The sequence below is a fragment of the Dermacentor silvarum genome, chromosome 1 (assembly GCF_013339745.2).
Source record: "Dermacentor silvarum isolate Dsil-2018 chromosome 1, BIME_Dsil_1.4, whole genome shotgun sequence".
In the NCBI taxonomy this organism is placed as follows: domain Eukaryota; kingdom Metazoa; phylum Arthropoda; class Arachnida; order Ixodida; family Ixodidae; genus Dermacentor; species Dermacentor silvarum.
Window position 1 is genome coordinate 288,344,919 of NC_051154.1, and position 25,128 is coordinate 288,370,046.

Genomic DNA, 25,128 nt, shown 5'->3' on the forward strand with positions numbered 1-25,128 from the left:
AAAAAAAAAAAAAAATTTAAACAAATTGAACTATTCGCTACCTACTAACGTCCTACCAAACTAGCCAAGAAACTAAAAAAGCATGAAAAACAATATATATAGATAGCTCGGGTACCCTAACACTTCTATCAACCAAATAAGAATAAACAAAAATTGAACTTATTCACTGCTCCTGCTGCGCTGAGCTCCACTCGGCCACGACCGTCCTGTTCGGCTTCACTCGAGAGAGTCGCGCCGCCGAAAGCGCCATCTCGTTTCTTTAGAAGAAACTGCTCCACGAGAAGGTAGTCGCCGTCTCGAATCACTGTGTCCCTGATGGCGTGTCCCTTTTTTGTTTCCTGTCACTTACTTTCTGCCACATATCTTTCGTTAAAGCTATGCAACAACTTGCCCAACATTATACCCCGAAACTGCCGTTTTCCGCTCTTGGTATCGTTCGGCTTGTTGCGTATGCGTTCGGGCATTACACTGTCGGAGGCCATAATTTCGGCGTGTCGCAATGTTGCCTCTGGAGCAACTGGCCCTCGAGCACGCCGAAAGTATTGCGCACGAGCTGAAATGCCCCAAAAGTGTCTCTTCGTTCTACTCGCTGAATTCAGAGTGTCAAAACTTCGTCAAAACTTGTTCATAATCAAGAACTTGATCCCAAAACCCCTTTGGTCTCGGCCGGTCTCGGCTCATCGGAGCAACCGATGGGCGCTGAAACAACTACTGACAATGCCAGGCAAAATTATACATTACTTGCCATAATGTTTCATCTGTCATTCTTGCCGCCTAAAATGACATCGCAAAACCATTTGCTTAGCAGACGTCGGATAAGTGTCGGCAACCATGTTCATGATGGCTGCAGACGCCAATGTGTCGAGTCCATTTAGCTCATTGTCGAGAGTGCTTCGAAAGATTTCGGCATGTTATTAGCATTAATCAGTGCTCAAAAAAACACATACGTGCTTCTCCAAATAAGGAGAACTTAAAGCATCGGCGGTTTGTCATAGGGCTCACCGGATGCTGACGAAGAGACTAAGTATGCCTACATGTCCTGTCTGTTGTGTGTTTGCCCTGTTGGTGGCATCGTTTACCTGTGTGCTCGCGGCGCTAACATTCAGCCTTGTCCTGTCAAATTCATTCGTGCACAACGCCGTCGCCTGCCGCCTGCTTACGGTGACCTTATAGTTTATATTACAATGTGTGATCACTACAGCGAAAACTCTGCGCGCCAATCCATGTCAACAGTCGTTTAGAACTTGTATGCAAGAACATTGGTTCACTGGCTTCTACGTACTGCATGAAAATACGACGGTTGACTTGTGATCATTTCTAGTTGCATATTCGGGCTTTGCAAGACCTTCTCTTTTGTGCATTTTCTTGCAAAGCAAATATTTCGCGATACGTAACCCACATAGTTCCCGTTCTTGTTGTTTTCGAACGACTTCCAAAATGTTAGTTAGGTTTTATTAGCAGGAGCAATACGCTGAGGCAAGGCTTTTTGTTTTGCAGGAGCAATCTTCCATTAGCACCAGAGGGAATGAACAAGGCGGCTCCAGTTCCTGGTATTGCTGAATCTGTGGGAGACATCAAAAGACGCTATGAAGACACGGCGCAGGTCCTGTTCCAGGAGCGTCGCGAGAAACAACGACCTTCGAGTTTTCTTTCCTATGGAGAGACGAAGAAGTGCTACGCGTACAGTGGCACGGGAAAGCCGTACGTCGACGTGAAGGAAGGAGTTCGTGCTGACCAGCAGTCATTTCAGAGTCAGGTTTGCAGCATCATGTAGTGGTGGCTTAACACTGCAGTCGTCACAGTGACCAAAAATAGAGGCCCGAAGGCAGCATATGTTTGTTCTCTCTCTCTCTTTTCTTTTTTTTTTTTTTTTTGGGGGGGGGGGGGTATGGGAGCATGTTATTGACACAGTTCCGCCCATTGTGATCCACGGCCTGCAGCTTTTAGCAGGCCCAATCTAGTCTTTCTCTTGGAACTGTTCACTTGATGCTTTAAGTTTGCCGGCCCATTTCTTCAACTCATGCAAACCACGCATGCCTCGAATCGACGCCGCTGTGTGTTTGGTGACCTGTTCTTATTGATAAGCAGACGCTTCATTGCTGCAACAGACACTTATGTGCCATCTGCAAAGGCGGTGGCACTATGTGTTTTCTGCATGTAAAGACTTTTTTCCCCAAGCACTTTTTACAACATTTTCTGCACATGGTATGTTAGTGTTCTGTGGTGTTGAAAACGCAGATCACAACTCTTTTTAGTCTCCTGATCCTCGGTTTGTGTCCTTTTAAATAGATCAAAGACTGCGTTTCCTTCTGTGTGTGTTACAGTGCTGAAAGGAAGGTGATCATGCCCATTTGTTTTTCTGTTGGTATGCTTTGTGTACCGAAATGGAGCCACTGTGAAATGAACTGCAAAGACCAAAGGTAAACAGACCACGGTTTGCGATACGAGTGCACTGGCATGTGGGAATTGGGGCATACACAGTGTGCCCATGTGAATTCGTGACCCTGGTAAACTTGTGCACGAGTACAACATGTTCCTTAAATCCTACAATACCACATGACAGTGTCGCCTTGATTTAAAAGCAGTGTGCCGTTTACCCCATAGTACAAGATGCTGAAATGTTTATTGTTCTGATATTGTGTGTGGTGCGCGAGCTCTGTAAAACATGTTGCTACTGTGCACAGTCGAAAACAAACAAAGGTTATCGTGTGTGCTTGTCTCTTTGTCCAGAGTGGAATAGTGAAAAATGTGGGCGGGAAAAAAATGTGAAGCTATTACTTCTTGGTAATACTCGCACATGTTGGGTGTCACTGTTGCAAGCAGCAATGTGAAAACAAATAATGAAATTAGTGTGGCTAGTTGCCCCTTTTCTAGAAAATTGCATTTTACGTGCAGGGTACTGAAGAAAATTGTCCAAAGCGCAGTTAATGTGCAATGCCAAAATTCTTGAATTATCCAAAACTAACTCTTAATGTGCCAATAAGCTAGTATGATTGCATTTCTATTTGCCTCAAGCTGCTCTCAAAGTTTTTTCAACAGAATGGTTCACAATAGCCAGCGTCTCCAGTATCTCCACCATGATGTACAGGAAGCAATTAAAAAAATGCTATCGAGTTGCAGTTTTATGCACAAAATAGTGGGGAGGGACAAGGTGATGCATTATTGTAAAAGAGCTGCTAATCTTTTACAATGATGGTTCGCCTGATGGTTTGCCAATTGTGGAATTAAGATATTGTGCTACTCCATGGAAGTTTAGTCGAGACATCTGTCTCCTTTCCCATTTCCGTCAACTCTTAAAGAGCCCCTCGGCAGGCCCTGTCGGAAATTTTGGTGTACACCAAGAGTTATATAAAGGGTCATCCAGGGAGTGCTCTACCAGAGTAATTTTTAAAAAGGGTTTGCTAGTAGCCGAGCTAGAAGCAAAGAGATGTTATAAAGCAGTGGCCTGAGGAGGCAAGCTAACTTCCCATACGGAGGCTCTCTCTACTTGCCTCGGCAAGTGCCCACAGGCAGCATTCATATACCTCCTTGTATTTTGTCGCAATCAATGACTTAGTCAACCTCCCTTCTTGCTGCATTTCGAGAGAATTCTGCATACTCTGCTCTTCACAGGAGTCCCAGATTTGTTCCCACTGCTGTTGGCTCTGTACGCTGCAGACAGCATGCGTGTGATGTGAAAGCACCATGCGCGTAATGTAATCTTGCTCACAGCCACAGTGGCTCTCTATAGATGAGAAGTGTGCAGGCTTTTGTTAGAATTTTCAGTTGTATTCGCAGTGTACATCAGTGTAACACTTTGCAGGCGCAATCACCATCGTGTGATTACGCACCGCAATTTGTTTGCAATGCAAAAACCTGATGAGAGGGGATCTTTAAGGGAAGGTTTGCCTTGGTGAATGTAGTAATGTGGAGGTTGAAATATACTCTTACTGCTAACACATGAAATGACGATGGAAACACCCATGCATTTTCTTAAAATGTGCAGAAGAATGCAAGCCTGTTATTTTTCTCCTGAAATGTATGTGAAGTTTTTTAGAATCAACTTTGACAATATTTCTCATACACACGAAAGCAGCATTATCTTTTCTATTATGCAGAGAAATCAGACACTAGTTATAGTGCAAGTTGAGAGAAAAAAAAACAACTAGTGGTCATGATGATGGAACTTAGGCACTTTTGCATAATTTTTAGCTTCCTCTTTTGTGAATGTATTAAAATGTATTTGAAAAAAATAATAACTGTGTGTGAAGTCTAGCAAGTGCCACAGTGATTAGTCCTGCATCATGCAAAGCTCAATTATAAATGCACTTTACATTTGATGCCTGCTGCACCCTAGCGAAGCTGCATGTATGCTTCAGAAGAACCAGACGCATGCAATGATTAACACCGGGTAAACAAAAAATCCTCAGCCTGGAGCCAACATTTCACCAAAGGGAAATGTCAAAGGGTTTCAGCAAGTCCCTTTGTCGAAAACGTCAGTTCCAGGCTGCAGCTTTCCTTGTTCGCCCAGTGATAGTTGCGTCGAGTCGGCACCTTCCTGTGACCACTTTGTCTTGTTTGTATCGGCAACATGCAAGTCACACAAGCTGTTGCTCGTCTTTCAGTTTGAGCTATGCATGACTGAAATGGGCTTTCCAGTTTGTATGTGGCAATATTTGAACTTGCATCTTACCACAAGGTTGTTTGTTGTTCCTTTAGCTCAAGCAACATCAGAACCTTTGAAGGGCACAGAACTTTTGCCAAATATTTAGCACCTGTGTATGGGAGACTGGGTAACAGAAGGGTGTGTCGGCCTCATTCCAGAGCTGTGCGTGCAGGATTTCTATTTAATGTGCCTGATTTATATAAATCACCTGTACCTAAGAGTACTTCCATACTTTCCTGTATGAATGCTGAAAGTTTTCACAACTTATCGGATAAAAAGGGTAGGAACACATACAGTTGAACCCGGATATATCAAATCTGAAGGGGATCACAAAAAAGTTGAATATATAGGTAATTCGATATATAAAATAATAGGCCCTAAGGCAAACAAACGGTGGCCTTACCGATTGGTGCATCCGAGGGCCGCGGAGTTACTGCCCGCAACTCGGCAAAAAAAAAAGCAAGCACACTTTATTTACTTGCAAAAAATTGCTGGATCACTTTCAGCTTCTTTGCAAAGTCCAAGTTGATTCTTTTCATTATGCTTGCAGCGACCATCGCTTGCTGAAAATGAACTCGCAAATAGGCACTCAACCCACACGACGACGCCACGAAAATCGGAAAGAAGTAATGGTGACGTTCTAGGTAGCAAGTGGGCTAGCCGAACAGCTCGACGGGGCTCAACTGACTGCACATTCTCTTCTCCACCTCCAGGTGCCAGAAGACGAAGTGTGCACAAAGAAGTGCACTATGAGGTTTTCGGCGTGGCACCGCGTTCAATATATCGAATGTGCTGGTGAGCGGGCGTTCTATATACGCATGCACCAGCCCTATACATTTACATGGGATTTTCAAGGCGATTTTACAGCTGTTCAATGTACACAATAATTTGTTATAAGTGGGTTCGATAAATTCGGGTTCGACTGTATCTGCATTTGAGGCAAAATTGTAGGGTACCATGTAGCAAGTTAGGGCAGTGGTCCTTTTCTTTATTTTTTTTAACATACTAAATTTGGTTTTCTGTGCACACTTGCGGCTTCAGTCACAATAGTTTGTAAGGAATTCGCAGCAGATGCCAAAACAGGAAGTCACACATGAGGCAACCACAATTGCGCTGATCATGAGTTTTGTGCTAGATCTGTGGACTTAGGATTTTCATTGAAATTTTCTAAGTACTTGTCTTGCTGCATCAACTTGTAATAGAAGTTCTCAATGTTCACTTTGATGCAGCAGGTTTAATCTCTCGTTTTATGTGCACCACTCTTTAAGGTGCACCTAGTGCCTTTTTCACTTGCAGTTTGATCTATTACTTCTTGCTGCTAGCAGTCTCTAAAGAGGTTTCAAAAATCTTTGAACCTTATCCACAGTGCAAAAATACATTTAGAATCTGTCCGAATCCTGGTTTTGTAGCTTGAGAAACAACAGGAAATGCTTAGCTATTTTCAGTCCAGCATGGGAAGTCATAGGAAGTTTGTGCAAAGGAGCAAAATTCTTTGTCATCTTTGCTTCGGCAGTGGCTGTGCTATCAATGCACACCATGGCCGTTTGCTTTATTAGAAGCAGTGGCTGAGATATTTAAAGGTTGTTTCATATAAGTTGTAGCAGTGTGTTACCGCCCCAGACCTTTCAGTCAGGAACAGTGGCACACATTGAAACAAAATTTGTCTTTGAAGAGCGCAGTAGATGTCCAAGGCTACACAGTAAGCAGGCAAGAGTGCATTGTAACAATTTGAGAGGTTCCCCGTTGAAGTATTGAGCCAGTGGAGATGAAACTGCAGCAGTTTAAAGGCACACTAAAGAGACACGTTAAACCAGTTTACACCAACAAAGTATTCTTTAAAAAATATGTTCGTTAATTTCTTGTAAGTGGTTGATTGCTAGAAGAAAAAAATGGGGACCAATGTTACATTTTTTTTAAATTTTGCACTGAAACCCAATGCTGGTATGTCAGTGTGACATGGATTTCGAAGCAGTTTGTCATATTTGGGCCATTGGGGTGCAGTAAAAGTGTTCTAAACTTGCCAAGTTCAGTCTCTGGCTCCTTTAGAATGTAATGTAGTCCATCTTTACAGATTAAGTAGGTCTAAGCAGGCGCTGTCAAAATCCATGATGTCACAACGAGCTAGTGTGGTAACGTCACGGCGGTGTTGCCACCAGTCTTTCGTTTTTTGCATCTATTCTGGCTTGCCAAACCTCCTCATGGTAAGAGTGGCGTTTTATAGAATTGTAGAAGGGTAATTTAATAATGCAGCTCAAATTAACTTTCTCTTCAGTGTCCCTTTAATGTTCACTGCCTGTTCTCTGCAGTTCATTCACCACCAAATTGTTGTGGCCTATATTAGCATTCTTGAGGTGCTAGCAAATTTTGCTAGTAAATTTCTTTGATATGCTTACTACGCAGATGTAGCCACATAGCTGTAGAACAGCACATACTATTAAACACAACATGCACTGTAATACATTGTCGTAGCATCACTGTTCATGTAGTGCGGTACACATTTATCAGAACCTGCATGACAGAATACAGTGTCTCCACATACAGGTTGCTAATAATGGTACGGTGACTTGTTTTGCAGCGCATGAAAAAAAGCAGTATATTAGAAATGAGTGAGTGTGGGTTGCTGTAGCACTCAGTGGCCGATTCAGTAATGTGTCGTGGAGCTGTTTGGTATATCATGTTAAAAATCCTCGTGTGGTCAAAATCAATCTAACCCCCCATTATAGTATCCATTGTAGTCCCACTGTGCAAATTCAAGATGTTAAACCCTGCAATTTTTTTTGTGCACGCTGACTTATAAAAAGAACAGAGCAGTAGATGACACTATAGTAGAAGATACAAACTGCTTGACAACTGCTTCTTATTCTCTGTGTAATATCAGTGTTAGAATATAGCTACATTGCAGTCAAATCTGGCTATTTTCAGTCCATCCAGGCTACCAAAAAAATTATGATCTGTCTATGACTACATGAATCCCCAAATTTTTTGTATATCTAGCTTCCTTGAAAATTTCTTTTGTAGCTACTTCTAGTGCATGACAACCTGGTGCCTTGCTGACCTTCGAGTAAAACACCCATGGCATGATGCATGGTGCAGCTGGCTGGCATGATGACAGGTAGCTGCTCGGCAAGCACATCACAGTTGCCCCAAATATGAGGGGGCAAGAAGACACACGCTCTTGCGATACTTTGTCGGTTAATCGGGGACACTCGGATGGCAAAACACGGTGTTATGAACCTGGATACAGCTTCTGGTGCTTCCATTTCTCTTTGCAAACCAAGTAATGTCTCCAACCAGGTGGTTTTATTTGACCCAATGTTTTTGCGCCAACCCTGCACCTTCCTCAGGGGTTGACAACAGATTGGAAGCAGTGCAGCTTTAAACAAAGTACAAAAGAAGCTTGACAAGAAGCGAGGGACTGCGCAAAGAGCGATAGAACGAGAAATTATAGGTGTAACTTTAAGAGATGGTAAGACAGCGGTGTGGATTAGAGAGCTAACGGTGGAGCCGACATTCTAGTTGAAATTAAGAGAAAGAAATGGAGTTGGGCAGCCATTGTAACGCATAGAGCAGGTGGCAGGTGGTCAATTAGAAATTTGCACAGGCATAAGAAGGGGTCAGTTGGTGCAGACAGGGGTAATCGGAGGTCAATGAGACAGCCTGTCATCCTATAGTGGACATAAAATAGGCGAATGATGATGAAAGTACAAAGAAGGCTACTGAGGACAGACATCTATAATTTTCTGGTGCAGTCTTACTTTTTCCGGGATATTCTAGATGAGCGAGTAAGGCAAAGGAGGGTGCATACGTAAGGGGGAAGCAGCAGTGGTGACATCGCTGGGGATACCGTTGCAATGCATTACCTCATCTGTAAGTAAGTGAACGAAACAAATTGTGCTTTGTGAAAAATTCATGTACACTTAAAAAGCTATCGATTGCTGTTTGAAATATTGTCCTATAGTATGCGCACTTTCCACTAGGGGGACAATAATGGATATTTTCTTTATTGCCGCTGGCATAGCTCTACTTTTAACTTTGTTCATTTCTTCGTGCTTATTGTTGCCTTTATTATCAAGTTTGTGTGCTAGTACATTTTGCTTGTGTTATGTGCATGCTTTTCTTTTTCTTGCTTTTTCGCATTCTCTTTAATTATCGCCTATTACACCTGGAGTAGCATGCAGAGCCTGTTGCTAGACTCTCCCTCCTAGACCCTCCTGTTTCATTAACCTTTCTGACTCACATGTGCTTTTTGTGACATACTGGTTGATGGGTATGGTTTCTTTGTGATACATTCTTGGAATATGCAAGCTTTGTAGGCTATGGGCAGCCTACACGATAAAAATAAATGTGGAGTTGAGGCTATTGTCTAAGGCTAGAGGTATGAGGCGACACAGCAACTTCTTTCAGAGTAGTCTCTAGCTCAGAACACCGAAAATTGCAAAATATACATATTTTTGTCCACTAGTGTATACGGCAGCACATGACAAGAAGAAAAAGATGTGGTGCCAGACAGCAGTTCACCAGCCACTGTTTCTCTTTGTGAGCGTGGTTTTTATTGTGCAGTGCATTGACCACGAACCATGCTGTTTGTGCATTCTTTTGTTTTGTTCCAAAATCACTTTTACTGAATGATTTGATGAAAGTCGCCACTTTCTGAGCTGATTTCTATGCAAAACGTTAATAAACCTTTACATTAGTTCAACGGCTGGTCCCAGTACAGTCCTTGCAGTAAAATCCTCAAGCAAGAATGTGATGCCATAAAAAATATTGCAGTTATACCCAAAAGTCGGTAGAAAGAAATAGCAAAATGTAATGCTTTTACGTAAGACTCGTTTTATGGGCAGTATAAATTGAAATAAATGTTTGCTTACTAACTAAACACGTGTGCCAAAAGACACAGATGAACAGAGTTCTCTCAATGCTTTCGAGCACTCATCATAACTCTGGCAGAATGGGGAGTGCCAGCAGCTGGGAGCATGTATGCTTGTCCCAAAGCAAACATTTCTTACTGTCGCTCCCTTCACCATTTGAACATTGCTTCAAACCTCAGCAGATCACGTGACCTCCAGCACTGGGCGTATGGGAAGACGGTGCGCATCAAGCCACCAGCCTTCTCGGCTTGCCTTTCCATGCTCGTCCTGGCACCCACAGCAGCTGACGTGACCTCGAACACATGTTGCGTAGGGAAAGCGGACTCGGTGGGCGGGCAAGGCCGCGCATGCACCGTCACACCTGGGACTACATGGCAGCACCAACAACAATGCTGCAAACGCCCCTCAAATGTCTATATAGTAATTGCAGTTTAAAAATGATGGTACTATATATCGCAGCTGGAATGTTGTATCACTCCACACATCATTCAAGCTTGAGGGGCTTGTAATTTCAGTAGCTTGTCGCACCTGATGTCTGCTGTGCCTCCCTCGTTGCATTGTGCCGTAGCACCTGTTACACCAAAGGCTGTCTCCATGCTAAAACAATCGGATTATGCATACGCATGTGGTGAAAGATCACGAATACAAGGGAGCAGTATCTCGTTTTTCGTGAAGCTTGCTATTCCTCTATTTCTTTTATCGCAGTCTGTTATGAATTACACAATCTAGTATCACATCTGAAATTTTGAATTTGAGTCATATAGTTAATTATTATAACACAATTCATTGTTCAACACTTGTTAGTAGTGGTTTACGACATTTATACAAATAATAGCAGCAAGTATTAGAGCCTGCAGGGAAAGGCAGCTATGGGCTGCATACTTTGGGCCAACTCAGTACTGATATAATCTCGACCGGGTGAGGTGGGTCGTCACCGCAGGAATCAGGAGACGACGACGAAGGCAGGCATCGTGATAATGAAAAATAGAAAAGATTGTATTCACTTCATTGGTACATGGTTTTGACTCTATCCAAGTCTCGAGCGGTTCTGATTAACACGGGGGCCAGGACGGCCTTAAATCCCCTCGTGGTGGCCGATGTTTCCTTCGGGGAAGTCCTCTCTCCGGTGGTCAAGTTGACGACCTCCTCTCCTTCGGGTCCTCCTTCTTGGTAGCTCGCCGTTTTCGTCTGCTCCGTAGAGGTGAGAAGCTTTCTCGGGGATGAAGGGGATTATCTCGTCACGGGAAAAGTGCTGGGGCTTGCTTCCCACATTGGAGAGATACAGATTCCAGGAAGATCATAACCTACCGATGACTCCTTCGGGGAACTTGTGGAAGTGTCAGACCTCTGTCGGGCGGTCAAGTTGACGACCTCCTCTCCCTCGGGTCCTCCTTCTTGGTAGCTCGCCGTTTTCGTCTGCTCCGTAGAGGTGAGACGCTTTTTTGGGGATGAAAGAGGATTATCTCGTCACGGGAAAGGCGCTCGGGCTTGATTCCCACATTTGACAGGTGCAGTTCCAAGCCGATCATAACAGCCCGTCCACCGCCACAGGAGGTCTCGAAGGGGTTGCAGCATCCAAGCACCTCGAAGAGACCGTAGACCCCGTGCCTCTGCTTTGTTTCGCCGTTTGTTCCAAGGCAGGCCAGGTAACACCCTCTGGAAATAGACCACGCCAAGCCCAAGGCACAACAAACAGAGAGCACCCAACTAACCATGAGAACTGCCAGGTTCACACATTCTTCACGCAAAACCTTATCAGAATTAAACCTGCAGCCCTCGTTCGAGCTTCCCGAAAATTAACAAAAGGAAAAAAGTAGACTTAAGTGCATATTTCAATTAACCTAATACCTAACGTTTTTGTTTCTCCTGCCCGGGAAAGCCACATTTATTGAGAGACTGAGAGTGCATTGAAAATGATCAGACGGATAAATGCTGCGCAGTGAGTTAGTTACTCGTTGGGTCAATAGTATCTGCCAGTACCAGCGCTTCTAAGGCAAAATGTACTGCGCTCTGATGACCGCTTCAACTCCTAATTAAGCTGATTCGTAAAGTGGCATTTAAAGCCAGAAAACCAAAAGCCATACTCTATCTGCAATGGTAGCCGATAAACGCACCTACCCTGTAAGCATTGAATTACCCAAAATGGTTTGTTTCTACAAACCTCCAATGGTCAATGCCTATCTACAAAAACAGCGCGTTCACGAGCCACCACTGTCGCAAAACCTGCTTCGCAGTTTTATTCGCGTAACTGGCGCGCATAACAATCATCACAACGAATCACCGAGATTAACGCGGAACCTTTGAAATTAAAAGAAATAAGGTCTTAATAACTAACAAATGAAAAAAAAATGCAACGTGCTCTATTTACAAATTTACAAACGGGAACCTTATGGAGGCGCCCACTTCGACAATTACTACCTCCTAATGTGCACTCGACTAGGTCGCAATCTGAAAGTCATTGGGCCTCGCCATGGGCAATAAAGGGTGCCAGACATACACTGCCCCCTCCCATCACCTGTCAATTCGTGTGGCCGCAGCTTTCTTTCACGTCTCAGAGAGGGAGGCCGTAAACGCGAGGAGAATCGCCATTCTTCCTTTGTCCTCGCTCTCGCGGCGCATTCCCCCTCATTGACTGTTTGACTGGCCCTGTGCGTGCGCGCGTACCTCAACCAGGTTGCCCTTTTCAGACGCAGTCCTAATCGCGGCGACGCGCCCTTTTCTGATGTCATCCACCTTAGACGTCTCCGTTTTCTCAACCACCATAACGAGCCCTTTGACGTTCTGCATGATGGCCTGTTCCCTTTGCTTACGGGCTGCGGTGTGTCTTGTCTCGAATTTGCGCTGTGCGAAATACTTCGCTCGTTTGCGCTGTCTGAAAACTTTTTGCCTTGCCAGGCGGTCACCGAATGTGCCTCTGCAATCCTCGATCGTCCGGGTCCTGCCCTGTTTGGCCGCCATATCAGTCTCCTCTCCTTTGGACGATTCCGGAACCCCGCTCAAATGCGGAGGTACAAGGGAGTTTTTCAGCGCCTCCTTGACCTTTTTAGGGCTGCTAAAACAAGCCTTGTCTCCGCAAGGAACGTGCTCCGGAATAGCCACTGCTTCTACCTTTGCGACGTAATTGCTCTCTTCTGCCGCGATTCCTTCTTTAACAACCTTCAAATGGTCTAAATAGCTATCCGAATGTGACACCTCCGAATTAGTTTCTAATTCCTCTACCAGCCTCTGCTGCGGTATGCCCACTGAGCCGAATGCCTCCTCGCTAGCACCTTTTTCCCCGCTTTCATTAGCTATGTGCTGCGCTTCCTGAGTGCCTATGTCATGAGGCCTTTTCCTTTCTTCATTGCCAGGCCTTATCTCCGCTGCGATCTCATGAGCCTGGGGACGCGGGAGAGCTTGGGCCGTATGGTCGCCAAAACTCAGACCCTTCTTCTTTAACAGCATCTCCGAGCGATTTGAAAATAAGTAGGGGTATTGCTTGGACAGATTTTGTGATACTGCGGCTTCAGTCAGCAATATACCGAATGGCCCCTCGATCTTTACGCTAGCTATGGGCAAACAAACACTATTCTCCTCAACTACCTGCCGGATCCACGCATGTTCCCCGGTGAAATCCTCAGGTTGCACATACGCAGGGTGGATGATGTCCATTGTCGCAGCGAAGTCCCTAAGTACCCTACATGGCGTTCTGTTCACTCTGAGGTCGCGAAGGTAGGGTTCTAGGAGCGCTAAGTTGTCGTCATTCACGAAAGAAAAAACAATCCTAGGCTTTCTACAGCCGATCGCAAGGTGTCAAGGCTCCTGGCAACGGAAACAGACGACCGGTTTTCTAGCCTCAAACGCTTTTGTTGTTTTCTTTTCATCTTTCGCTGCGCTGTTATTCTGTCCTAAATTATCGGTCGACACATCTTTGGTCCCACTTCCAGCTTTCTCGTTGTGAAAAGGGCGCCTGTTTTCCTCTTTGCTGAATTTCGTCAATGGCCTGACGCGTGTTTTCTCGGATTCGCGACGTGCAGCGAATTCATCTGCTAGCACTGCAGCACGTTCTAAGTCCTTTTCGCCCGACCTATCTTGAATCCACAGGCGCATCTCTTCACTCAAGGACCCATACAACTGCTCCTTGCAGATTAGCTCCACAACCTTGTTGTGACAACCGAACGCATCTTCTCCTTTTAGCCACTCAATTAAATTGGCTTTCAGCTTATAACTGAAATCTTGAAAAGACTCGCCCGGTGTCCTAACTGCTTCCCAAAAACGGCGGCGGAAAGCCTCCGCTGAGAGCTGATATTTTCTTAGCAGCGCAGCTTTTACTTTCTGATAGTCCTCTGACTCGTCCTTCGTTAGCCTCGCAATTATTTCGGTTGCTTCGCCAGGAAGAACGGTCAGAATCTGTTGTGGCCAACTCTCTAGTGCCAACCCGTTTCTCTCGCAGGTTCGTTCAAAAGTAACGAGAAACAAACCCATGTCATCGTTCACCTTGTACGATGGCATGAGATCCCTTTTCTTCACTCCTACTTCACCTGAACGTCTTTCATATATTGAGAAGTTATTTGCTGATTGCCTGGCCAGATCCCGCTGCACGTCTAGTTATTTTAGCTTTAGTTTGTGAGCTCTCTGTTCCTCGCGTTCCTTTCTTTCTGCAGCTTCCTTTTGATCAGCTCTCTGCCTTTCTCTTTCTTCTGCAGCGTTTTGTTCAGCTTTCTCAGCTCTTTGCCTTTCCCTCTCCTCTGCAGCGTTTTGTTCAGCTTTCTCAGCTCTTTGCCTTTCCCTCTCCTCTGCAGCGTTTTGTTCAGCTTTCTCAGCTCTTTGCCTTTCCTTCTCTTCTGCAGTGTTTTGCTCAGCTTTCTCAGCTCGTTTCTCTATCTCTTCCCATGCTTCTGAAATTTCATCCTCAAGAGCCCTGCACTTCTCAATCGCCTCAATAAGCTGTGGCTTTCTCTGACTTTTCCAGACCTCAATTCCCAGCTCTTCACAAAGTAATAACAACTCTGGCTTTTTCCGTTTGCCCAAATCCATGGTCAATCCCAAACGAGGACTTTCTTACTCTGCTGTGACTTGAGGAAGCTTTCAACAGGAGCCTGCACGTACAGAAACTAATTCGCCGTTTTAGAAAACACACAAGCTAAAACCTGGCAAATTCTCAAAGAAAGTCAAGCGCTCACCATTCTGCTGAAGCCAGGACGAAGGGTGGAGTATCCCATTGCTGCCAACCAGCTGATATAATCTCGACCGGGTGAGGTGGGTCGTCACCGCAGGAATCAGGAGACGACGGTGAAGGCGGGCATCGTGATGATGAAAAATAGAAAAGATTGTATTCACTTCATTGGTACATGGTTTTGACTCTATCCGAGTCTCGAGCGGTTCTGGTTAACACGGGGGCCAGGACGGCCTTAAATCCCCTCGTGGTGGCCGATGTTTCCTTCAGGGAAGTCCTCTCTCCGGTGGTCAAGTTGACGACCTCCTCTCTCTCGGGTCCTCCTTCTTGGTAGCTCGCCGTTTTCGTCTGCTCCGTAGAGGTGAGACGCTTTTTCGGGGATGAAAGAGGATTATCTCGTCACGGGAAAGGCGCTCGGGCTTGATTCCCACATTTGACAGGTGCAGTTCCAAGCCGATCATAACAGTACGAAGTACCTGCAGCTATTCCTGCAGCCTCTGTTCCTGATGATTTCGCTACACGAGGCATTTTTGCTGCACAGGGGCACTAGTTACTGAGCAAGCTTGTAGAGCAGGTTTTTTTTTTTTTTTTTTTTTTTTTTTTTTTTACTGCAAATAGCTATCTATGCAAAGTTACCAGAATTTTTGAGAGATGCAATATGTGCATGGTAATGCTCATGATATTAGTCGCAGGCAGAAAAAAACATCTCACCATGGCTGTGACTTGAACCGTTGTCCGGCGTGTAGGATACAAGCATTCTGCTGTAAGCCTAATCCAGCGATACCATAAAACACCACACAAAAAATGTGTAATTTGATGTAAAAATGAAATGTGATGTAAAATTCTGAAGCTCCCCTTACCCAGTGTCTATTCTTCAGGCCTGTAAGGTATTTTGAATAAATAAGTAAATTGGTAGGGATAGCTGCGGAATTGCCTCTGAGTTCTCCGGCTCAGTGCATGGCATGTTTCTCTGAACCTTCTTGGTTCTCGATTGCTTCACAATGGAGGACTCGCAGGACCATGCCTTCTTAGGTAGGTGTCGCACAACACTTGCTAGATGTCACAGAAATGCCACACAAGACTGCCAAGCTGCAACTTGCCATTGTCACTGCGATTTCAGTGACAACATTTAAAGAAGTAAAAATATTGAGAAAATGGATAATTGGAAATAGGACTACTATTCGCTCTCTTAGAAGATTGTAGAGATCTGGAGAGTTCCTTTCGCTCAGTAACTATCAATTGTGCAACTAAAGGGTGCCTTGCCTGCAAGCCGTTTTTAGGTTTTTCATCGATTTATGTGGAATATTGTCCCGTTTCTAGAGTGTATTTCGCCAAGTTTACATTACTGAAGCAATGCAATGTGTGATGCTTGCAATTATTCTTGCTTCCCTTTCCGAATGTATGGTATATACGATGAACCAAAGATTATGCGTAAATCTTTTCACATGTAGTTCCACTGTCTCTGTACCTTCACTCTTATGATCACACAGACACAATCGCCATTCACTTCTCATTTACAATATGTCCAGCTGACCATGTGCACAATCTGCAAAAAGGATTCACAGCAGCATGTGAACAATCTGCTATGGAGGATCATGACTTTAGCCTTTTTCTCTTTCCTGATGTGTTTCAATTCCTGCGACCAGCTTTATCTTCTTTAACCTACTGGTTTAGAACTTGTGTTGTGTGCTGTAGCACACTTCACAGCCGCTGTCTTTTGAGCCATTGCAGCTCTTAGTATGTCCTGGTTGGAACAGTTCATCAGGGTGTCAATTTTTCAAAGGTCCCAAGTTCAAACAAGGTATGAGACTGGGTTAGTCCCCAGGTTCAAAACCTGCTGGGACACCTTCTGTTCAAGCTTTCATGCATATTGTGTGTAATGAGCATGTCACTGTCACGACATGATGATCGTTAGTTGTGAGTTAATATACAACCTATGACGGCAACATGTGGCAAATAATATTCAGCAATGCTAAGAATGCAGATAGTCTCTAAGACAGTTGGTACTGTAAGAACTATTTTGTGACCTGGATTATCGTGCAACTTGGAATTGCAGAATGAAACTTGTCCACATTCTTTGACTTTCTTCTGGGTCATTTAAGTTACCTGATCATGGCATACAATTTCCAGAGATTTGTTTATCGACATTAAATCATGTTAGTGAATGACCACCTGTGTGCAGCTCTGAAAGATGCCTTCATAGAACAGCTAGGCCTTGAGCATGTAACATCTAAGTCTTCCATTCCCATTTTAATTGGCAGTATTATTTGCCTTCAATACATAAATATGCGACCATGACTCCAGCATTTGCATCTACTCTTAGACACTACCACTCTAAAGTGTGGTACTGTCACTACTCGCAAGTGCAAATTTAAGCTGCATGCGAAGATTGGCTTTGCTATGAACAATGCACTGTCAGAACTTGCAGTTTTCTTCTAGAACAATTAGAAATAAAGCACGCACAGCCCACTTAAGGCTTGACTCGAAGAGGATAAAGCAGTGCCAAAAATATGTAATGAAGTCAGGCTTGCCAAAGTGGGGTCATATTGGCTTTGCAAGGTCTCTAGCCTGTGTCTTTTATATAACCACGACTCAACGAGAAAAAAGCTGTTTATTCAATGCTGTTCATTCCAAACAGGAATTTTGGTTTTAGAGACCCTGCATTGCCTGGGTAAAGCATGCCTTCGAACTCTATATTGTCCTAAGTAGATGACTTGTGTCTTGCCGGACAAGCATTGTAATATCCCCTGTGGACAAAAAGGATTACCACTATTCCTTGCATCATGGCTTAGCCTGCAGTGAAGAGACTGCTTCCAAAACAACAATGGGACCAGTATAATCACTTTCTTAAACTGTTAGCCATTTATGTGTAGATCATTTCCTTATTTCATGGGATTGTCATTCACAAACAATGCATGTGCACTCCTCCTTGATTGCTTATAAGTGACATCTTACTAGTAAAATTTGATGGTTTCCATACGAGTAATGGATAGAAGCCCTTAGACCTGTTTACAACTTCTTGATCTTTCAATCCAAAGTTGATGGGATCCTTGCCTTGTTCTGCTGGGTGCTACAAGAATTTGAACTAATGTCTGGAACCGAACTACTTTTCTGTTCGTACTTGCGGTTTGTGAATGTTCTGTACTTAGTGACCTGTTCTATGGTGGTCAAAAAAACTTACTTCAGATGCACAATTAATTCAGAGCTGCATCCAGTGGCATTCACATGATTCAATATTTCAGCTTGAAGACGAGTAGGCTCAGAAAACACGCCACACCCCCTGCAACAGCCAGCAATGGTACATTGCCTCCTGCACCAAACTGTTTTCTCTCCACCTGCCTTACTTGTTCCATCGCAATCTACATGGAATCAAAGGTATTGAGAGAAGCATTTTGTGCAGGATGGGTTCAGTTCAGTGCATACTCTGTGCGATAGCGATAGACTCTGGTTTTGTTTGGCCATGTCCGTGGTGCCGGAGTGCCACACATTTACACTGAGCAAGACATATCGGTTAAATCATGTCCTACTTCATCTGTGTTCTACTTGCAAATTTTCGTCAAACAAGAACAGCATTCCTTGCAAACATGAATGAAAGCACTGCTTAAACCGATTCCCAGTGGTATAAAAAGTTGAGTTTTAGTTTGCCAAGGAGCACAAAAAGCTGTGCATGCCACATTTTCATAGCTCACATAACATTTTCAATTAGTGCAAGCTTACTTTTGACCATGTGGTATATGTAATCTGATGGCATGAAAGTCATTAACTCAGATTTCTATAATATTTCACTCATTCTGGCGTATCATGAAGCTACTTGTTAAGTTTACTTCCAAATTTGCAGTGATGATTTGATTGTTACAGAGCAGATATACGCTTTTTATCTTTGTCTTTAAAGGGGTCCTGAAACACTTTTCTGACTAATCATAGACTGATATCACTATTCAATTACGTCGCCTCATGAATCTCCTGCCGCAAAATTTTTTCAAATCCTTCAAGCACAAGTGAAGTTACCTGTAGTTATCGAATAGATGAGCAGCTTTCTCTCCTTTCATTTCCACCAGCATGCTGGAAGCTACAGAGGGGAGATGGCAAGGGAGCGATGCACCGCTGGCCCCACCCAAAGGATGAATGTCTCGGCAGTGCAAAGATGAAATGATTTTTCTGTCTTTGAGATCGCAGACATATTTTTCATTTATTGTAACTCGAATGAGCAATAATTTTATTACTGAGAATGCTATCGGGATCACGAAATCAGTTAATAGCTGTTGTGGGCTCCGCTGCTTGCGATGATGCTGCATGATAACATTGCAAACGAGAGAGAGCAAGCGATTTTTCACTGCTTTTGACGCAAATTGTAAATTCCCTGCTGCATACAGTGCAGTAATATTTGGCTCACATGTTCAAAAAGCCTCGTTAACAGATCAGCAACGTTTTCTTACTATGTTAAAAAAAGTGTTTCAGGACCCCTTTAATTTATAAAAGTAAGCAAGATCCAATGCCCGCAGCCCTTGGGGAGCCATTTCAATGGTGGTGGCTCTTATGCACTTGGCTGCCCTTACAAAAATGCTATAAACAGCCTCATACGCACGATATAAATACCCGTCATACACCAAAGTTGCCCAAGTTGGGTAAGTTCGACAGTGAGGTTGCTTTGCAATTTCTTTAGCAATAACAGAGTAGCGTGTGCACAATGGCTGTGCCAGTGGCTGTTATCAAATATTTTTCTTTCAACGCGCAAGTTTTTGCTGAAGACTACGGGGCGCGCATATATTCAAAACTTCCGAATAATGAATCGAATATTGCCCTATTCGATTTCAAATCGAATAGTCACTATTCGTCGATATGAATATTTTTCAAATAGTTTTCAACCGTTTCGAATCACCGACTGTGTGCAATCAATTATAAAACTGGAGCGAAAGTGTGAAAAGTTTCATCGCGGCAGCCACAGTAGACGCAAAACACAACTTAGTGGAGCAGGCTATGTCACTCATGGAGCCAGTCTTTCCAGCTAAACCGCCGTCATTTGCACTCACCAACGAGTGTGAAGTATGCAAATAAACTGCTTATTTGCGTCTAGTGCTCCATTTGTGCTTTTAGTAAACAACGCTTCATAACGCGACATCAACTTGCCATGACATCAACTTGCCAAGGTTTTAAATATTGTAGGATAGGAAGGTTATTTTATAGCAATGGTGAACACTGCTGTTATTTGAAAAATATTCAGTTCAATTTGCTTCTGCCACCATAGGTCGGCACACTCACTCACACTCACTCGCACTCATTTCAAAGACGTGAGTGCCAGTGAGTGTGAGTGCAGGTGAGTGTGAGTGCAGGTGAGTGCGAGTGCGTTCCTGTGAGTGTGAGTGCCAGTGAGTGTGAGTGCAGGTGAGTGCAAGTGAGTGTGAATGGAGGTGAGCGCGAGTGAGTGCCAGTGAGTGGAAGTGAGTGCCAGTGACTGTGAGTGGAAGTGAGTGTGAGTGAGTGGAGGTGAGTGCCAGTGAGTGTGAGTGGAGGTGAGAGCCGATGAGTGTGAGTGGAAGTGAGTGTGAACGTGGTGAGTGCGTGTGAGTGGAGATGAGTGTCAACGTGACTGAGTGCTGTGTGAGTGGAGCTGAGTGTGAACGTGACTGAGTGCTGTGAGTGTGAACGGGGTGAGTGCTTCTGGGTGTGTAGAGGTGAGTGTGAACGTGAGTGTGAGTGCAGGTGAGTGTGAACATGAGTGAGTGGAAGTGAGTGTGAACGTGGTGAGTGCTTGAACGATAAGCAGAGGTGATATCGGTTCACCTTGCTTGCGGAAAAATGGAGGAACGTTGTGTGCACAAGCTCACTCACGGTGATGACTTATCGCACTAGCAGATTGTGCACGCCAAGATAGAAACCACTCACTAAGGTCGTAATAATCCAAGGATCAGGCATGAGTGAGAAAATGTATAATGAGATGAGCGGATATATTGCGATAGCAATTATATGGACACTCGAAGTGAACTTCTGCCGTGGTCGTGGACATCGTTGTGAGGTTCCGTATAAAGTCCAAACACGGTAAAATCGTCCGGTACGCTGCGTGTGCGAGTGCAAGCTTGCGAGGGTCAGCAGACACTTGCTGCTCAATCTCGCGCCCGCGAAGGAAAAGGCGGGGCGGAAGCGTCCTGCTTCTGTCGCGCGTCAGGCCACGGTGTAAGAGCACCGTGGCGTCAGGCATTGGAGGGGTCGTCTTGCTCCAGCGGCGGCCGCGTGGGTGTCGTATCTCGAAAGCGATCTGCGATGTGGAAAAAGCGCGCGCGCCTCCGCTTCAAAGCGATTTGCGATGTCAACTATGTTCAACTAGAGCCGGTAACTTCGTATGCGTCGTGTTTTCGACGTTTAGTTCGCTTTGAAGCGAGAGGCGGCACGAAGCTCAATTCGCTCGCGGCTGTAGCTGCGCCTCCTTACTCCAGCGTTCTGACAGCGAGTTTCCGCGGTCATCGAGCGAGATGCGTTCATGTTTACCTGATCGCGCGTGACACCGTGCTTGTCTATTTAGTTAGTAGGCGAATGTTTACAAGTTTATACGGCTCATTAAACTACCTATCCTTGCATCGTATAGCTCTCTACTAATTTGCTATCGCAATCGAAGCTTTGCCTTTCGGGCGAAACTGCGACATTTTTTTTAATACACCAGGGAATATGTATGGGCTGGAGCGCTGATGGCAGACATATCCAAATCATGACAGGCAAATTTTGTCATGACTTCCACTGAGTGAAGACGTTTAATACCGTGTGATTTGCTACAGCTTCCCTGGTCATCCGCCTTCAGAGGGTGGAATGGCTCCTCATTTTCTTCCTGCTTCCCTCTTAAACGTACACGTACAGGCTCCTTATATAAACAGGCAGAGCGGAAGAGGGACTAGCCAAGTTAGCACAGAGTAACAGACACGCACGCTCGCATACATGGAGCAAAAGCGAAGATGCAATGATAGATACCGCTTTGTTCTCCCTTTTGTGTTTGTTTCAGCGTTAAGTGGCTGACTAAGTATACGGACAGTCAATCTCTCCCTCTATTTCCCGCTCTCTTGGCTCAATCCGACCGAAGGGGAGCTTAGCGAGCATGGGCGGCAAGCTTGCACACGTCTAATGTCAATGACAGAGAGATGGACAGAGAGAGTTTGGGGCTGACGTCAATGTTTATGTCACCATGAATAAATTGAAATGAAAACTTTAGTCGTGCTAGTTTTGCTCTACTTTGCAGTGTTAATAAACCAGCTCTCTTTAATAATTTAGTCAATGAATCTGTTAATTTGTATTTATTAAAACATAGCCTTATTGCCTTCCTCTGCACCCCTTCCATTCTTGCAATGAGTTATTTTGTGTACGGAAACCAAACAATATTGGCGTGCTCCAGCACTGTTACAACAAGAATTTTGTACTTGTAGGCCAGAAAATTTTATCTGGGGGCGCAAGACGAAAGTGTCTTCTCAGAAAGAAGAGTCGGTTTAGTGTTCAGCATGTACATTGATTTCCACTTGGTTATTTTGTTAACATGGCTGTCCCCTCAGAGAGCGTATGTTTACGCTGAAATGCACAAGTGAGAGGTGTGTCATTAATAATGTAAGTAAACTTAGATATCTGTTTCTTTTTTACTGTTAGCGTTACAGATTTTTCAGCATTTAGAGTCATCTGCCACTCCTGACACCAAGAAAAGGCAGAATTTTGTGTATGGTGATTATCACTGTGATTAATTTCGCGGTACGAAATACAATAGTCAGCGAATAGACGGATGTTACCATGTAATCGGGAAGGCAAATATTTTATGTATATTAAAAATAAACCTGGGTCCAAAACACTGCCTTGGCGCACTCCCGATGCAACAGGTGCTAAATTGAAGTTTCGTTATGAATTACACGAGTTGTGAGCGGTATAGATCGGCACACTCACTCATGAGTGCACTCACTCACACTCGCACTCATTTCAAAGGCCGGAGTGCGAGTGCATGCCAGTGAGTGTGAGTGGAGGTGAGTGCCTGTGAGTGTGAGTGGAGGTGAGTGCGAGTGAGTGCCAGTGAGTGTAAGTGAATGCGAGTGCCAGTGAGTGTGAGTGCAGGTGAGTTCCAGTGAGTGTGAGTGGAGGTGAGTGTGAGTGCGAGTGAATGCGAGTGCGAGCGAGTGCCAGTGAGTGTGAGTGCAGGTGAGTGCCAGTGAGTGTGAGTGCGAGTGAGTTCCAGTGAGTGTGAGACTTCAGGGTGTCTACCAAGTTGACATTTTCAGATTCCCTGAGTTTTCCAGGTTTTCCCTGAGTGATTTTGCTAAATTCCCTGAGTGAAACGGAACTTTCTTTTACATCAAGATGGGCTGACATCATGTTGCCTGATGCTGTCACTCTTTAGTAAGCATGTTAAAAAAATGCGAAGCATCAATTGCGATAGCAAATTAGTAGAGAGCTATACGGAGTAAGGATAGTAGTTTTATTGATCAGCTGTATAAACTTAGACATGCAGCAGCATCAGCAATGCGCCGAACTGTTGTCGACGCCGTCGGCGTTTTGCCCGCGTTCGCACCGAACGCGCACGGCGCTGGTGACTGTTGCCTCTGCCTCTGGGGGCGGCTCGGAAGTTTTCGACGAGATCAGAACGGGACACTCGTCGAGCAGCGTCCGAAGTTTTTACCACCTTCTCGCCTCACCACATTTTTATATAGATACGCATTTGGTGGCGCAGCTAAACGTCGCCTCCTCTCCCTCCCTCCATTACCGCAACTTTCGTTCCCTTTCAATTAAATTACAGCTAATTTAGGGACGGGGGAATAGTGGATTTGAGGTTCGAAGCGAGTAGTGATTGGTCAAATAATTTCGAATCGAATAGTTTGAACAGTATATATCACATATTACAGTAAAACCTAGTTAATTCGAATTTCACGGGATTGAAAAAAAAACAAATGCCCGAATTATCAGGGTATGCAGAAAACAATAAGCAAATGCTTACTACGTCAGCACGATTTTATTAGTATAATGGATGAGCAAATCCTTTCGCTATTTAACACAAAAGCAGTGCGGAAGCTGCAATTCTCGTCATCTCGTGACTGATTGGCTCTCGCAGCGGCGATCGAGGCCTCGCGACTTCCTTCGCAGCACGGCTGCGGCGCGCGCCATCATTTCCGACACGCTTTGCACTACCGCGCGCACATCCCGATAATTTTTTCGCCAGTAAGCTCAACGCCAACGGATCGCACGTCCATCGTAATGTAGCCTGTGTGCTTCATCCTCGACAGCTTTGCCCCGAGTCAAACCGAAACAACTGCTTGTCGCAACCGCGGCCGCTGTCGACACGATTATGAACGGCGACTTTGCGGTGCTTAAGGGTATGGACACGATAGCGGCAAAAACGCCCGCGTCATGCCGCGAGCGGCAACGCATCATGACGCGCGCGGCAAAAGCGGCAGGAATCGGGGGGTTTTACGGCTTGCCGAGAGCGACGAGGGTGACGTCACGGAGCCAATGGCAACCGGACCACCGCCGCTCCGCGCCGGGTTATCAATCGACGATTGTCGTCTCTCGCGAATTTCTGGACGCTGTCCGATCGCACCCTTTTCGCTCACGGTGATTCCGCGTTCCGAGAGCGCGCGAGATCATATCGCGCTGCCGCGCGGCGAGACGCGATTGCCACGGTGGACTTCGCGGCAAGGCGCTGACGCGCGGCAACTTGCCGCTAGTGTGACCGTACCCGGCCGACGCACGCACCGAGTCAGAACGAAACTACCGTTCACTGCAACAACTTCAGACGAAATCGCGGTCGCTATCTATGCGATCATGGATGGCCACTACGCAGCTCTTTAGGCACGCGGCCGACGTGCGTATTGAGTCAAAACGAAACTAAACGAAACCGCTGCGAAAGAAACCGCGGCAGCTATCGACGCGATGATGGGTGGCGACTATGAAATCCCGCGGCCAACGCGTTGTTATGCGCGGCGGTAAAAGCAATAAAGGCACAAATAGGCACGAAGCGTTCCGTCGTTGCTGTCATTCACGTACGATTTCCGCTGCTGACTATGGCTATGCGGACTCCGCCGCTTCGTTTCGGTTGTGCGCTAGCGCCGTTTCTGCTCTTCTGCGTCGCACATTTCAGGCTCTTTAATGCAAAAACATATAGCCTTCGAGATTTATGGTTGATGTGTGGCAGCCATGACGTGAAGCATAGCCTCCGAGATGTGCACCGACTGCCCGTGGCTTTTGACTGCCTATTCGGGACCGCTGAATAATTCGAAAATATTGAATCCATGAATTCGAATCGAAGCAAATAACGAACATAGAATTATTCAATTAAATATTCGACAATACCCTCTATTCGCCCATCTCTACAGTAATTTTCCCTGATAGAGGCACAAATTCCCTGAGAATTCCCGGTTTTCCCGGTTGGTAGACACCCGTGAGTGCAGGTGAGTGCGAGTGAGTACCAGTGAGTGTGAGTGGAGGTGAGTGAGTGCGGGGCCTGGAAA

General features: G+C 45.1%; 1 long non-coding RNA gene across 1 annotated transcript; it reads left to right on the forward strand.

The window, feature by feature from the left end:
- Window positions 1–822: 822 nt before the first annotated feature.
- LOC125942206 (uncharacterized) lies at window positions 823–9,344 on the forward strand. The gene is made up of 2 exons (XR_007464897.1): window positions 823–1,024; window positions 1,498–9,344. It is a non-coding gene; the product is annotated as an uncharacterized LOC125942206 (long non-coding RNA).
- The last annotated feature ends 15,784 nt before the right edge of the window (window positions 9,345–25,128 follow it).